Here is a 16,163-nt window from a genome sequence, read left to right on the forward strand (position 1 = left end):
ACTCCTAGCCCTGAAGCAGGCTGAGTTGGGCTCTTTATCCATTCTTTGGTGGAGATCCATCTAGGTTGTATTCAGATACTTATGAATAATGCTGTTATAAACACAGTCAAATACATGTCCTTGTGGTATGATAGTATCTGTTGGGTATACAACCAAAAGCATCGTTACTGTGTCTTGGGGTAGATTGTTTCATAATTTTCTGTGAATTCAACATACTGATTTCCAAAGTGGCCATAGAAGTTTGTACTCCCATCAGCAATGTAGGAATGTTACCTTTATCCCACATCTTCTCAACCAGAAGAAAGAGGGTCATCTTCAAAGCAGGTCATATTCATAGCAATTATGAACTCACAAAAACTGAACCTACCTGCACTGTATTCCCACAAGTAAGGCCCTGGAAATAGTCATCTACTAATAAATAAGAGACTTATAATTTCGAACTACTCACTATTAAACTATTTATAGTTAGGAGAATCTGGGATAAACAATTTGTAGTACATAATTGTGTATCCATTGAAAAACTAACCATGTTTTTTCTAGATAGTGTGAAACTCATGGTCATATAGATGTCATAGTTAAATTCTCTGGGAAAAACATAATCAAACCACAGAAAAATATTGTGTTGCAAGAAAAGGAAAAGTTAGTGGAGGTAGGAAGTAACCAGAATATAATGCAATATAAGTTTGTTTATGTGCATGTGTGTGCTGTCTTGTGTGTTCATGTATATGTATATCATATAATGTATGGGGTTTTCAAGGTATATGTAAACCAATCAAATAAATATAAGGACTTCTATGAGGTTAGGGGTAAAGCTCAATGTGGTGAGCTTGCCTCATTTAACAAGGCTATGGTTTGATACCCAATAAAGAAAAATACAAACAAAAGAGTTTTAAAATGATGATAAAGTTAATAATTGTTCGAAAGTTTATTTGTTGTTGGCTTGTTGTCATTTATAAATAGCTGACAACATGCTTCTTGGTGTTGGCAGGGACCATGAAACTTCATCGAGCTGTGGCAATAAACATGCTCCTGCCAGTACCTCTGTAATAAAGCTAGACTCTCAGAAATTTAAGAAATGGGGTAGATCCAGTCATCAAAGTCACAGATTTTTTTCTTTTTGCTTTTTTCGAGACAGGGTCTCTCTGTGGTTTTGGAGCCTGTCCCGGAACTAGCTGTTGTAGACTAGGCTGGTCTCGAACTCACAGAGATCTGCCTGCCTCTGGCTCCCAAGTGCTGGGATTAAAGGTGTGTGCCACCACCACCCAGCTAAAGTCACAGATTTAATCCCAGACTTATTATTTAGCAAATTGAAGACTGATGTGGTCAAAAAAATAAAGATATACAGTAAAGATAGGTGCAAATGAAGAAAATCTCTGAACAGGTCATATTGTGTTTAAAAATATATGTAGACTTGGGAGAGAAAAGAAAAAGGATAAGGTCCTTAAAAAAGAAGAGAGTGGTTAGAAGTGGTTGCACACACCTTTAATCCCAGCACTTGGTAGGTAGAAGCAGGCAGATCTCTGTGAATTCAAGGACAGCCTGGCTTACAGAGTGAGTTCCAGGACAGCCAAAGATACACAGAGAAGCTTTGTCTCAAAAAAATAGAAATTAAAAATAAAAAGAAACAGTTTAAAATAATGTCACATAAAGATGTAAAATACACAGAGAGTCTGGGTACTGTATGTTATTGTGTTGTCTTTGAATTGCTTGACAGATGAGGAAGTTGCAACAGCTGCTAAAAGACATTTGAGTATAAATGCTGTTGAATTAATCTAACATATATATTTTGAAAATGCCTTGACTTTAAAATATAAGTCAAAAGACATGTTACTTTGGAGAAGAGGTCTTGCTTTTGTTTCCACAGGAAATGAAAAGCTGTGGATTCATTCTGGGTTAGGAAAAATCATGTTTGACCAAAGAAGACTCCCTTAGAAATCTCTGTTAGGAGCAGATGGCCCAGATGTCTGAGTTCTACATTCAGAACAGCCTCAAAACTGATGGCTGAGATTATGAAGCTTCACAGAATATTCCAGTCATGACTTGACCTTAATTTTCAATTTTCTTTAGGTCCCCATAAGATAATCAGTGCCACCAATCTGCAGGTAGTAGCCTAGAAAACTACACCAACATTCCCAAAAATGGAATATGGATGTTTTTCTTTTACTGTGATGGTTACAAGTTGGTATGGCTAATGGTCTGGAAAAAAAGCTAAACAAAGGAGATTAGATTCTGAGTCCATGTTTTGAAAAAAAAGGGGGGGGTGCTGTGTGATAATGACCTTGTACCCTGTAATTAGAGACTTGTATTTTAATAAAACATTTGGGCTGTAGCCAGACAGAAAGTATAGGTTGGGAAACTAGAACAGGAGAATTCTGGAAAGAATAAAGTTTCAGTCTGTAGACATCACCCAGGTATAGAGAAAGCAAGATGAGAATAGCTCACTGATAAAAGTACCAAATCACATGGGTAACACAGACAAGAATGATGGGTTAATTTAAGATGCAAAAGTTAATAAGAACCCTGAACTACTAGACCAACCAGTTTATTACTAATGAAGACGTGTGTGTGTGTGTGTGTGTGTGTGTGTGTGTGTGTGTTTGGGAGGGGGACTGAATGACTGAGGGACCAGACAGGACAGAAACCTCTGTTAACATATGGTCATTTTGAAACTGGCAGTTGCAGCTCATGTGTTGTGCTTCCCTAGGGGTAGAGTATGCATTACTAGTTACCATGCTATTAATCCACTGAGAGGTAGTTTTGGCCAATTTACTTATTCATTTTGAGTTTGCATGTGCTTGCTTATATTATTTCTCTGCCTCATCTGACTCTTTTTATTTTATTTTATTGAGTGACCTAGTGGAAGTCATGAATTTTTATAACCCCTCCTCAGGGACCCTCCCAGCATTTTGGGATGTGCCTGTCTTAGGCTGGCCTGCCAGACAGGTATTATGCATCTTTGACTACCAGTCCTCAAAGGATTGAGTCCACAGAAGGTCCTAAGAAGTCAAAAGCAAGGGAAGATATTTAAGAGAACTAGGGCTTTAAATGGCCTACTGTATTTGCATCAGCCAGGCAAGAACCACCTTCTTTGGAGGTTTTTGTCCAGCATGCTCCACAGCTATTAACACCTGGAGTGTTGTATTTTTTACTTGCTGTTGTCAGGATCTTAGGTGTAGGAGAAACTTAAGCATAAATATTAGAGCCACCACTACCCCTCCAGTAAGGTACCATGTAATAAGTTTAGGAGGATATAGCAGGTATTTTATGTGATTCCAAACTTGGCCAAAAAAACTTGGTAGACAAATCAAATGGTTTGACTTGTGTTGAGGTAAGTTCCATAAGTTCTGATTAAATGTTACAGCTGGGCAAGGGTAAATTGAGTTTGTGTAAATTTTTAGGCGACAAATGAAATTGCTGATGGAGAAGTTTAATCTGTTCCAGCAAAGGCAAGGAAACTATTATAGTCAAAATTAGGTGATCTACTCTGTGGCTGCCTGTTGCTAAGCATTCCTGGCTGCCCCATATGCAGTCAGATATGGGATATGTGCCAGGGTTGTCGTCTGGACTATAATAAGTATTAAATAGTTTCCATGGTTTTGCAGATGGGATTCTTTTGAGCCTTAATTTTACAAAAAGGTAGTATTTTGCATACTTTTGTGGCATAGAGGCTATCTGATGAAATATTTATGGGTTATGATTGGGTCATTTCCAATCCTGGACTGCCAGTAGTTCTCCTAGTTGTACTCATACAGGATTTTGTTGGGTATAGGCTATTTCCTTATGATTGACTCCCATTATTATTAACCCCAAACTATGTTTATTGACATCTGTAAAGGCTATAACAGCTTGGGGAATGACAATTTTTGATGGTCTGTAATAATTATTTATCTTTAATTTTAAAGGGGGAGGACATACATCATCTGTCTGGAAGAAAATGATTATTCATTGTGCTTATACCAGACCTAGCAATTGTTTTAAAACATACTTATTCTCTAAGTGGTTTGTTGTTTTTCCTGGTTTTACTTATGACAATGTCTCTGCAGTTTATATCTATAATTGTAACTCCTGGAACAGATAGTAAACCAAGAACCACAAGTGGCTGCTGACTGATCTGAAGGACAGCAAATGGCATATTTTCATAGACTGCCCTGGGATGCTGGCCCAGCATATTACAGGATAAAGAACACAAATTCCCTGTTGTCACCTTGGCTCTGGAAAAGGACCTAAAGGTGTTCCACAATGCTTTCAATCTTGTATCCACGCAAAATAAATGCAATGCAGCTATCAAAGAATATTTACCACTTTAATGTTAAACTTACAGGACCAAAGTTCCAGCGTAGTACAGGAGGTAGGGAGGAAAAAAGGGCCAAGCCGCCTCTCCATGCGCCCATTTATTGGCAGGCATACGCCAGAGGCAAACCCCGCCCCCTAAAGGGGCTGACTTAACCCTACACAATCTATCTCGAAAAGACACCAAAATCTCTACTAAGGTTGGTTTTATTGCTGTTCCAGCAACCTCAGCAGAGAGAACAAAAGTATTGGGGTAATCCATCTTTTTTAAATTATAACTACATTGCTTCTTATATCAAAGCAATCTACCTAGTATATAAGAACCAGTTCACCTTAACAATTGTAAACCAAGGTAAACCATTTACCTTCATAAATCAGGAGTATGAAGCCTTTATGCCATCATATCAGAACCCGTTGGGCTTTCCTACAGTCTTGTGTCCAATGACAGCCCTTTGGATGATCCTTTGGACAAACCCTATGTAAGTGATCAGAGTGTCCACATTTCCAGCAAGTACGGTCTGGTGGGGCAGAATTATCATTCTTGTCAAATTCGGCATTAACCAAGGCATTGAAGGAAGCTGTAAAGTATGTAAATGAGTTCACTCTGTGTGTCAATATCATGGGCAGCTAAGACCTACTTATGAATATTTTCATTTCTAACAAGTGCAATGGCATTATTGGGACAGTGTTGGACCTCTACCAGGTTAGCTGTTTAATAAGGATATCCTTGGTAAGGCCAGATGGGACATACTTTTCTAGAGCATTGGTGACATGGGTCAAAAATTTGGGAAATGGTTCAACTGATTGTTGGACATGGTTGTGAAAATAGCATACACTGTCCTGGGACATACAAAGTTTGAGGGTCTTGAAGCCTAGGTTGGACACTTTTCGGAAACAGGCATATAGTCCAATCGTGGAATGTGAGATATGAGCAGTGTATTTATGCACGGCCAGTAAGCATGTCCAGAGTAATATTAAGCCCAAATTGCACATTTGTACATGCTTGAGTCTCTGATGCATTATCATAATCAGAGTGCCATTGTAGAAAAACTGTGAGGTCAAGAACAGCCTTAACATAGAATACCAATCATAATGGGTTTGAAGTTATATGGCCCATTGCCTGAGTACTTGCTCAAAATAAGGACAATCAGGGTAGCATCAGTCACCCTTGTATACCTCTGCATGACTCCCAGCCTGCTCCTGGCTCTGCTGCTGCTAGGAGGGTACATAGCTGACAAGGACATCATCACTGGGGCACCCAGACTCCACAGAGATGGGATGTACTCATAAGTGCTCAAGCATATAGAAAATGTACTGGAATCATAGATGTTGGACCCAGCACTGACCACCCTCATTCAGTGAGGACACATTCAAAATATCTCACTGTAACATATGAGGAAGACAACATGGGATCCAGTGCCTCCTTCCATCTCTAACTGGGCAGTCTTAAGTCTTGGAACCCAGGGTATCTGGAGAGGGGCAAATACCCCTCAGGCCTTCTGACTCCCTTGGAAGAGGCATAACCCAGTGGCTGCCTGTGAAATATCACCAGGAGGGTAAGAGATTTGGGAGGAATAAATTATCCCTGCTGGGGGTCCTTTCTCAGTGGGAATGTGGGGGGCAATTCCAGAGGAAGCACTTACATTTAGTCAATGTGGGATACAGCAATTGAGACAGAAGTAGGGGAGGATGCTGATGGCTGGTCAAAAAGGCCACTATAAACTCCATGCAACAGGCATTCTTAACTCTCGCTGGGTCCTAGCAGAATATCTTGGCTGGACAGACTCTCTGAATGATTCAGGTGGGGCAATGTATGGCTGTCTGTGTTATCCTTTGTGAGAAAAAAGGTCCCAGGATCCAGAGAAAAGGTAATGGAATGGGGAATAATAATAGAGTCCTGGGCTTAGGCCCTTCTGGATGTCATACACCTAGGCCTTTACATGAAGAGCATCAGTTGTATCCAGAATGTGCTCTGAAGGGACATCTACCTAAATCAAAAATGTGTTCTCCCTGTCAGGCACCTCTTGGGGCACGTCTATGTGGATATCAGTGATAATAGAACAGGGAATGCTGAATCGGGGCCAGGATGCTTTGTGTGGTATGAAGAATACCAAGTGACTTTTTCCTCCTCCTCCTTCACTTTGGAGCAACAGTCAAAACTTCTGCCACTGAGGCTTCCCTCCACTCCCTGAATTCAGTTCAGCCTCCCTTTCTCCATGACCCACTCCTACTGGGTCAGGACCAGCTTCTTCAGACTGCACAAAACTGAACACTCTTTTCTATGTACCATTCCTGCTAGGTCTTTCAAGGTTCCCGCTCACAAATCAGTCTCATCCTCTCAAAAAGGTGAGTCCATCTCTTTCCAAAAAATGTGGCATCACTAGCCAATCTGATACAACCTGTCTCAACAATATCAGAGGAGTTGCAGTTGTTGTTTCTACCCAGGACTGGAGGGGGGATATGATATCCAGAGGGCCAGAAGCCTCAATGATCTCTCATCACTGCAGGAAGCTTCATACAGAATCTGTGACTGAGCATCTCACTAAATGGAGGGGAAATAATTTTTGAGCTTGGGCTTTGAGAAAGTTGTAGAGGAGGAAGCATCTGAGGAGGGAAGGGGGGCAGCTACATCCTCAGAAAATAGTGATGAGCCCAAAACAGCCAGGGGCCCACCCATTGTGCACCTGTCAAGATAAAAGTCATGTGGTGATATAATCTCCACACCAGGACTCAATGGAGACAAGAAAGTTGGGGAGAGTGCTCAAGGCCTGGGCCTCCTCAACTTCAAAGTCCTGCAAAAGTAGCTCAGTAAAGCTTCAAGAAAATGCTGCTTCTGCTCCAGGCTTTGCATATTATGGGTGGGAGCCAAGGTAGAGGTAAAAATGGAGGGCAAGATCAAGGGCAGCAGTCCTTGCATGAGACTCACAGAACTTTTGCCAACTTCAGTGCTTCCATTTGAGGAGCACATTCTAATCCTAGAAGGGAAAGGGGATTCAACCACAGTAGAATTGCCAAAGCCTTTCTGTGAATTAAGAGGCCAGCTACTACCCTAATGGCCTTTAATAGGTGGTCACATAACTGGATTAGTTGAGAAGAGAGACTAGGAGAGGATGTGACACTCTGAAGAGTGGTCACGACTCCCCATAAAGGAAATGAGCTGTTGTAATAGGTTAAAGGAATAAAGATCATAAAATTAATGTTAAACATGTAGAAAAAATGTAATAGAGTAAGAAAACTTAAGCCACATAAAGATGGAATATACAAAGATAGTTTGTGTTATGCCTATTATGTTTTATTTGGTTTTTTTTTTGACTGTGAAGGAGCTAAGTACATAGAGAAATTTCATTGTATTGGCTGTTAAGCTAAACCAACATATATATCTTAAAGGTACCTTATTTCAAAATATGGGTCTAAGGATATGTTGCTTTGGAAAAGAAGTTCTTTGTTTCCACAGAGATGAGACCCTATGGATTTCTTCCAGACTAATGAGATTTTATGAACCAAGATCCCTGAAAAGGTCGACATGAACATTCCCCAAAACACTTCTCCCAATATACAGCAGGAAGTAGTTTGGAGAGAGCTATGCCAAAATTCCCAAATATTGTTTACAAATGCTTGTTTACATTGAAAGAGGAATATTCTATAGAGATTTGCATTGGTATGGATCTTGGTTTATTGATACAAATTTAAGGTCAATTTTGTTATATGTGTATTTCTGCTCTTGATTAAGGTAATGTGTGTGCAGCACATCTAAAAATGTAATGTAAGAAATATAGGTTAATAGGTAATCATCTATAATAGTCCATCTTGCAGTCATGTAAGTTATGTTTCCTAGATATATAGAGATATATTTCCATTAGATAGGCATTCTTCAAATCTTTCAGAGACCTTCATAATATGACATTTAACATGTTTTTAGAACTTAGAACTTTTCATGACAGTGAGACACATCTTCTCCTGAGAGCACCAAGCTACTTCAAGAGGAAGATGGGCGCCAAAGAGTTTCCTTATGGAGTTTACTAGCCACTAGGGCATAAAACTGCTATTGCCTGAATTATTTGTTTGTATGCTGTGTGAAGTGGAAATTCAGGACTCACAAAGAAATGACTGCTGAACTTGCCTAAAGGTGAGATTGTCTTTCGGGGTTAATGATACGTGAAAGAGTCTGCCAGACATTCTGCAGGACACAGAAAAAAGCAACTGATGGACTTTGCCATTACAAGACAGAACAAATCTTCAAATTTTCTGCTTCATGGATAAGTGTGCTGGATACTATGGGTCTGTAGGCTGAAGACGGATGCCCCAACAATGCAGAAAAACTTTAGGTGACTGTCCATGTAGAAAGATGCCTCTGTCAATTGTAGAGTTTTGGAAGTTATTTACATTACACGTTCTGTTTACTTAGGCAATATTATATTCTTCTGAAAACTTTGATAGAGTTGAAGAATAGATAGTTATAGTTTTTCTTAGTTATGATAAAAGATTAAGTATATATAAATATTGTAACTGTAATTCTTGCTTGATACCTGTTTTGTTACATGTAATCTTTCTATGTTAAAGTGAAAACCTTCCTTCTTATTTAAACAGAAAAAAAGCAGGTAATGTGGGATTCCCCTACATATGCTGTGAATATCATTTGTTAATAAAGAAATTTTCTTTGCCTGAGATATGGCAAAAGAGTAGAGCTAGGTGAGGAAAACTAAACTAAATGATAGGAGAAAGAAGGCAGAGTCAAGAGAAGCCATGTAGCCTCCACCATAGACAGATGGAAGCTGTCAGCTGGAACCTTGTCAGTAGGCCATGAGCATTTTGGTAAAATTTAAAATAATGGAGAAGGGTTAATTCTAGTTGCAAGAGCTAGCAAGAAATACACTTAAGCTATTAGCCAAACAGTATTGCAAATAATATGGTTTTTGTGTGATTATTTCAGGATTAGCAGCTGGGAAAAAACAAGCAGCCTCCTACAACAAAGAGCCTTCAGACAATCCCAGAGTAGACCTGGGAAAAAGTCATCAGTTGCTCTCAGGCCACAAGGGAGTCTGCTGCCATAAGGACTGAAGGGAAAGTAGTGTTCACAGAACAAGTGTGCTTCTTATAGTGGAAGACTTCTGTGGTTTATTAAGCCATGGCCATATGATCACACAGTGTCTCTGGGCAAAAATGACCTGTTGGAGTATCCTTTATTGGTTCTACCTTCTGGGTGCTCAGCCCTTATGTGGATGTACTAGGACAAACTGATTCATCACTAAGAATTCCTAACCAGGAAAATAAGCAGGGTTAAGAAAAGAAGTGGGGGTAAGGGGAGATGGGGAGAGAAAAGTGAGGAGGGGAGGATGGGGAGACCCTGGGTGAATGGAATGGTTGGGATAGGGAAGGGTGGATATGGTAGCAGGGAAGAAGATATCTTAATTAAGGGAGCCATTTTAGGGTTGGCAAGAGACTTGACTCTAGAGGGGTTCCCAGGTATCCATGGAGATATCCCCAGCTAGGTCCTTGGGCAACTGAGGAGAAGGACCCTGAAATGGCCCTATCATATAGCCATACTGATGAATATCTTGCATATCACCATAGAAGCTTCATCTGGCGATGGATGGAGATAGAGACAGAGACCCACATTGGAGCACCAGACTGAGCTCCCAAGGTCCAAATGAGGAACAGAAGGAGGGAGAACATGAGCAAGGAAGTCAGGATTGCGAGGGGTGCGCCCACCCACTGAGACAGTGGGGCTGATCTAAAGGGAGCTCACCAAGGCCAGCTCCTCTGGAATTGAAAAAGCATGGGATCAAACCGGACTCTCTGAACATGGTGGACAATGAGGGCTGACTGGGAATCCAAGGACAATGGCACTGGGTTTTGATCCTACTGCATGTAATGGCTTTGAGGGAGCCTAGTCTGTTTAGATGCGCACCTTCCTGGACCTGGATGGAGGTGGGAGGACCTTGGACTTCCCACAGGCCAGGGAACCCTGACTGCTCTTTGGACTGGAGAGGGAGGGAGAGGGGAGTGGGGGAAAGGGGAGAGAAATGGGAGGTGGGGAAGAAGCAGAAATTTTTAATAATAATATAAAAAATATATAAAAAAAGAAAAGGAAATATAGTAGTAGGAAAGAAAACCCCACCTCACCAAGGGCTTAGAAAATTAGAATAGGGGTCAACTCAACAGAAAAAGCAGAAGGGGGCAAACTCAAGATGCTTGCAGAAAGTCAGAACAGGGACAGCAGTAGGAGAAGCAAACAAGAAAGAAAAATGCCTCAAAAAAAGGTAAGAAGGACTCAAAAAGCGAGCAAAAGAATAAGGTCCATTGTGGGTGACATTTGTTGTGGACATTTTGCTGCTGCTTGTTGTACAATTCCCATTTCCTGTGGCCAGAGACAATGACATAGTCTTGAAGAGATTCTAATGCAGAAGCTCTTTATTGTAAAAGGGTCAGGAATTTTATAGGGTTAGGAAAATTAAACTTTTGCAGTAACACTTCTAGTTGATTCTTTTGAAAATGGTGGTCACAGCTAACATGTTGTGATTATCTAGGAGTGCATGTCATTAGGTACCATTGTTTTGGTCCACTGCCAGGACCAAATTTTTTTGGCCAATTTTGCTTTTTCATTTTGAGTTTGCCTTGTTAACATGTGTTTTTGCTATTGTCTTGCCTCAGTTATTGAGCTATCAAATAAGACTAAAATTCATTAATTGTGACTGGCAAAATGGATGTTATTGGTAACATTGGTAAAATAACATCAATACCTTATTTTAGAAAATGAGAAAACACATTGAAATTTAACAATGAATATAATGCAAAATGTGTATAATATATTTTTACTATACTAAGTAATAATAATAATATTATTATACTAAGTAATAATTAAAAAAAAACTATGTATTTATATAGGTATACATAGTTTGCGTCCAGAAAAGAAAGGCACAAGAAAGATGTTATGCAGAAATTGTAGAGAAATAGTATAAATTTCAGCAAAATAGAATGTTATTTATCAACACTTAAATAAAAAAGCATGTGCAAATAAAATTTATCATGTCAGTTTAAAATGTTATCATTTATGAATAACATTTTCAAAAATAAAACTTAATTTCAAAATTATTCAATGTAATCATATTCCCTCTCTGAACTCTTATATCTTTGGTAGTGTGTCTAGCCTTTGATGACTGAGCCATCCCTCCAGCTTGTAATCATATACCAATTGTTTGTAAATAAGTTTTCCTTTTTTTTGTTTGAGAATTTCACATATGCTTTAATTAAATCCATATTCCATTTGTGCCCTTCAAATTCCTACCATCACTACTACACTTTCCTGCCAATTTCATGTGCTACTTTTGTGAAACCCATTGAGTCCACTTAGTGCTTCAGTATATGCAGAGGTTTAGGACCATCTCTTGTGACATACTTATTTCCTTATATCCCAGGTCAAGTTGCTACAAAAAAGTTATTGTCCTCCCACAAGGCAGAATTTGTGACTAGAAATTCATGTAGGTGAGCAGCACAATGTTTTAATCCTTTCCTACATACGTGCTGGAATTTTGTCAGATCTGATTTTCCAAAGGTCTTAAGCATGCAGTTATAGATGGCAGGTATAACTATTGCTCAGAAATAATGTTGCACTATACTTATCCACCACCTCTATCTCTCAGCATTATTCCATTTCCACATTCTTGAGATTCTCAAAGTCCTAGGAACAAGGAGTGTGGTATTGATGTAACTTTGAGGTTTGAATAATACCACATTCATAGTCTGCATCTCTGTTACTTTTTCAATCTTCTTCAAAAAGAAGCTCCTCTGACAGGTGCTGAGTTAGGTTATAATTTACTGATATAGAGATAAATACTAAGGGAACAATTGAACAATGTGCTCATTTCTTATAGTAATAGGAGTAGTTTTGTCTTAGGGCCCATTATCTACAGATCCATGTGTTGTTCTCTTGCAACACTACAACTCCCAGCATTGCCCTGGACTCCAGCGCACGCAAGCGTGGGACACATTTCCCAGAAGCTTTTGCATTCCCCGTTAAAAAGCAGGGGCTGCCACGAGCCCCTCTCTCTCTCTCTCTCTTTCTCTCTCTCTCTCTCTTCCCTTTTTCCTCCCCACCTTTCCTACCGTGTCTGCATGCCCCCTACCTGTTTGTTATCCCTTCCCCATTAAAGTGCACCCACGTGGGACCGCTGCATGTCTGTGTCTTTTTCCTCGCGTAACGTCTCTACCGTCTAACCTGCAGAATTAAGAACAACACCATGGATTTTGTTTTGCTTTTGAGATTATAATATAATCATATTTCTCCCCTTCTTTCCTTTTTTTCTCAAACCCTCCAATATAAACCAGCCTTCTCTCTTTCAAATGCATTGCCTCTCTTTCAAATTCATTGCAAATATATGTATTTAGATATTGTCATACAACTGTAAGGAGTATACACGCTATGCCTGTGTGCATGTGTGCATGTGTTTTTTGTGTGTATTTGTGTGTGTGTGTGTGTGTGCTGAGTATATAGCATATAACTTGTGTGTTTTCCGGTCTGACAACCTGGCATCTAAAATCTTGCAGCAAGATTTTAGGTTCTTCCCTGGGGAAGACTTCCTCTCCTTCTTCCAGCTTTGCTCAGTTGTCTCTAGTTCCTTGTGTAGGGCTGAGACATACGATCTTTTCCCCACCCACTTTGTCCACTTTGGCATGTCCATTGTTGTTGTTCTTTTCCAGCTCAAGTTGAGATAGGCATGTAGGTGAGTGTTTATAAGTGTTATTTCTGACATTAAGAGATACAATACAACTTGGTTTTTTTTACACCGCTTAACGAGGAGGTAGCTTTTTAGTCTTTCTAGAGGAGCAGTCTTAGGTTGCAATTATCCAAGAAAAGGAAGATATGAGCAATATTTTCAATACATTATCAACATTTGTACTCAGATCAGGTGTAGGTTTTGTCATTCCTTTGAGCCTGACCTAGATAATATCTTTTAATTAAAATGGATCTGAGGGATTGACCATGCTCATATCAACAATAAACATTTAAGTGGGGCATCATCTTCTCCATATATACTTGTTTATATCATTAGAACAAATATTAGTGATCAGATTGTTATGTAATTCAGTAAATTTTGTTTTGTAATATACTTTAGGAGTGAATTTGCATTGTTAGTAGCAAAACATCAGAATTCATGTAATGTTCCATAATTGTCAGATTGTATTAGTGCCATTATTTTGGTATTTCCTTTTCTATTAGTTATATATTACATATTTATTTGAATAATTTATAGTTTTATAAAGAAATACGAAGATTATCATCATTTTGTGTCTTCAATTTCTATTCATATATACATATGGTATATATTTTCTTATGAGATATTTGGAGATATTGATAGTTTCACATATATATATATATATGTTTCCATATATATATTTATAAATACATACATTTAAAGTTTTAATTTATGAGACATTTCTCTTATAATTTCCTATAAATATTTTCATTCCTTTCACAGTAATTTGGATTTGTTCATTCTATTAATGATTTTGCTTTTGGTATTGCATCCAGTAGTCATTGCCAAAGTCAAATTTTGTATAATTTCCCCACATTTTCCTTTGAAAATTGTATAGTTTTGCATTTTACATTTAGATATACACAAAAGGCTTAAGTTATTTTTGTAATACATAAGAATCAATATATAGAATTTCTTTGTTCCTGGCTAATTATGTTGCAAACTTGTCCAATTACTAAAATAGCATGTTTGAAAATATCAACCTTGAATTCATTGAATTTCACTGTTTCATTTACAAGGATAAATTACATATAATTATGTTTATAGATGCCAGTGCTCTCTTTGAAAATTGTAGCTCCAGAGTAAGTGTTGATATTTGCTTGTGTTCATTCTGAAACTATATAAACAAAAAGTGAATGAGTAAAATGTTTAATGTTTGAGAATAAGAAAATCCTACCACCATAAAAGTCTGTAACCTGGAAAGTCATCTTCCTGAAGTCAAAAAGAAATAAAAACTGTTGGCAAGAAAAGATGTCTTCTCTCTCCTGCCATTCAATAAGTGACTTAGGTAAGAGAACTGGCTGTGAGTTCATAAGAGTAGGAGAGCTGTCTCTGCCTCTAAACAGCTGCAACACTCAGGAGAGTGGACCTTTAATTCTTCGGGACAATAACATAAAGTCAACCCTTTTGGTGGTGGTGTGGGTGAGCCTGTCCTGAAGTGGTGAGCAAGGGAGACCTAGCTCCACACCTCATCTGCTGTATGGTGGCACAGGCATGAGATAGATGCCAGTTCTCTTACCTGCATCACAAAAACAAAACAGCTGTACATGGTCCCCCACCAGTAGCCACACTAAGAAGAGCAAGCCTTGTGCCTTATCTGAACAACACAATGGAACCAAACCTACTTGATGAGGTGTGGGTGAATCAGCTCAAAAATAGTGAGCAAGAGGCAGTTGTTCCCATTACTCATCTGTCTTGTGGTGGCATAGGTAGGAGGCAGAAATGTCCCCTGGCACCCATAAATGTCTGGGGAAGGTGGGCGAACTGTTTCTGAGGTTGCAAGAGCAGGAGAGATGTTCCTGCCCCGCATGAGCTCCCACACTAGGGTGAGCAGGCCCTGCACCTCACCTGGGCAACACAATAGAATCAGCTCTATTGGCAGATGTGTGAGTTTTTCAGGCCTGAAGCTTTATGTTTGGAAGAGTTATCCAACTACACATCTGTCATGTGGTGGTGTGGATGCGAGAGAGATGCCCTCTCTTTCCCCTTGCCCCTATCAATGTGCAGGAGATGACAGAGTTGACATTCTCCACGTGCATCACTCGAGAAAACTAACACTGCTTCTTGCCTAGGCATCACAGGCAAACTGGCATTGCTATCAAAGGTGTGGGTGACTAGCTCCAAAGTTGTGAATGGGCTTGGTTGTCCCTATTACTCTTCTAACATATGGTGGCATTGGAAGATGAGAGATAAACTCCCTATTACCCCATCGATGTCTTATACAAGGAGAGAGTTTGAACCTATGTACACGGGAGAGGGAGAACAGTCTTTCCCCTGAGCAACTACAAGGCTAGGGAGATTGGCCTCTCTACCTATCCTGGGCAATATAGGGGAGCTGGCACTAATACTTGCAGTGTAAGGAACTTGAAAGCATGAAGGCAGCAGATTTGACCTCTGCGCTGGCTTCTTGATGCTAAGGGTGAATTAACCAGCCAGTGCTAAAATGCTCATCTTGATTGTGAGGACAGGAATCATTGGTGAGGTGACCAACCCTGCAACTGTCCAGGCCCAAAATCAGGGCTATGAGTTGACCTGCCCCAAGACCCACACTATCTATGATCTTCTGGATTATGTGAAGGGACCTTACTCACAGACTCAAAGCTGCTACAACACAGGGTGACAATAGAATATCCAAGAAGAGCAGTAGTGAGGGCCTAATATTGATATTGTAGTAGATATCAGAGTCTTAGTACTAGACCAATGAAATCTCTTTGCAATGAAAACTCACAAGTAAATTTATATCAACAAAGGGGTATACTACATGACACACTTTGTCACATTGTGAAGAGATTTTTATTAGTTTTTTTTCTTTTTCTTTCTTGGTCTTAAATTTCGTTTTATTTAGTGGAGTGGTTACAAGGTCAGATTGAGGGGCTGGAGATAAATGAGTTAAAGATACATGATTTGCAAGACTCATTGAACAAATAAAAAGAAAGTAAAAAAGAAACAATAAAAGTATTCTTAGCTCTGAGTTGTGTGTGTGTGTGTTTCAGAGGGCTCACCACATAAAACAGGAATGTATTAACAATAAAACCCTTCATTCCTTACAAAAAAACTTTTTTTTCTTTATTGAAAAAAAAAATTTCCGCATCCTCCCAGCCTCCCATTTCCCTCCCCCTC

At 39.3% G+C, this 16,163-nt stretch overlaps 1 pseudogene; it reads right to left on the reverse strand.

The window, feature by feature from the left end:
- Nucleotides 1-6,031: 6,031 nt before the first annotated feature.
- On the reverse strand, nucleotides 6,032-14,853 carry LOC121441542 (annotated as a pseudogene).
- Between the last annotated feature and the right edge of the window lie 1,310 nt (nucleotides 14,854-16,163).

This window comes from Microtus oregoni, unplaced genomic scaffold (assembly GCF_018167655.1).
Source record: "Microtus oregoni isolate MIOR12 unplaced genomic scaffold, Mior012 000079F_000, whole genome shotgun sequence".
NCBI classification, from domain to species: Eukaryota; Metazoa; Chordata; class Mammalia; order Rodentia; family Cricetidae; genus Microtus; species Microtus oregoni.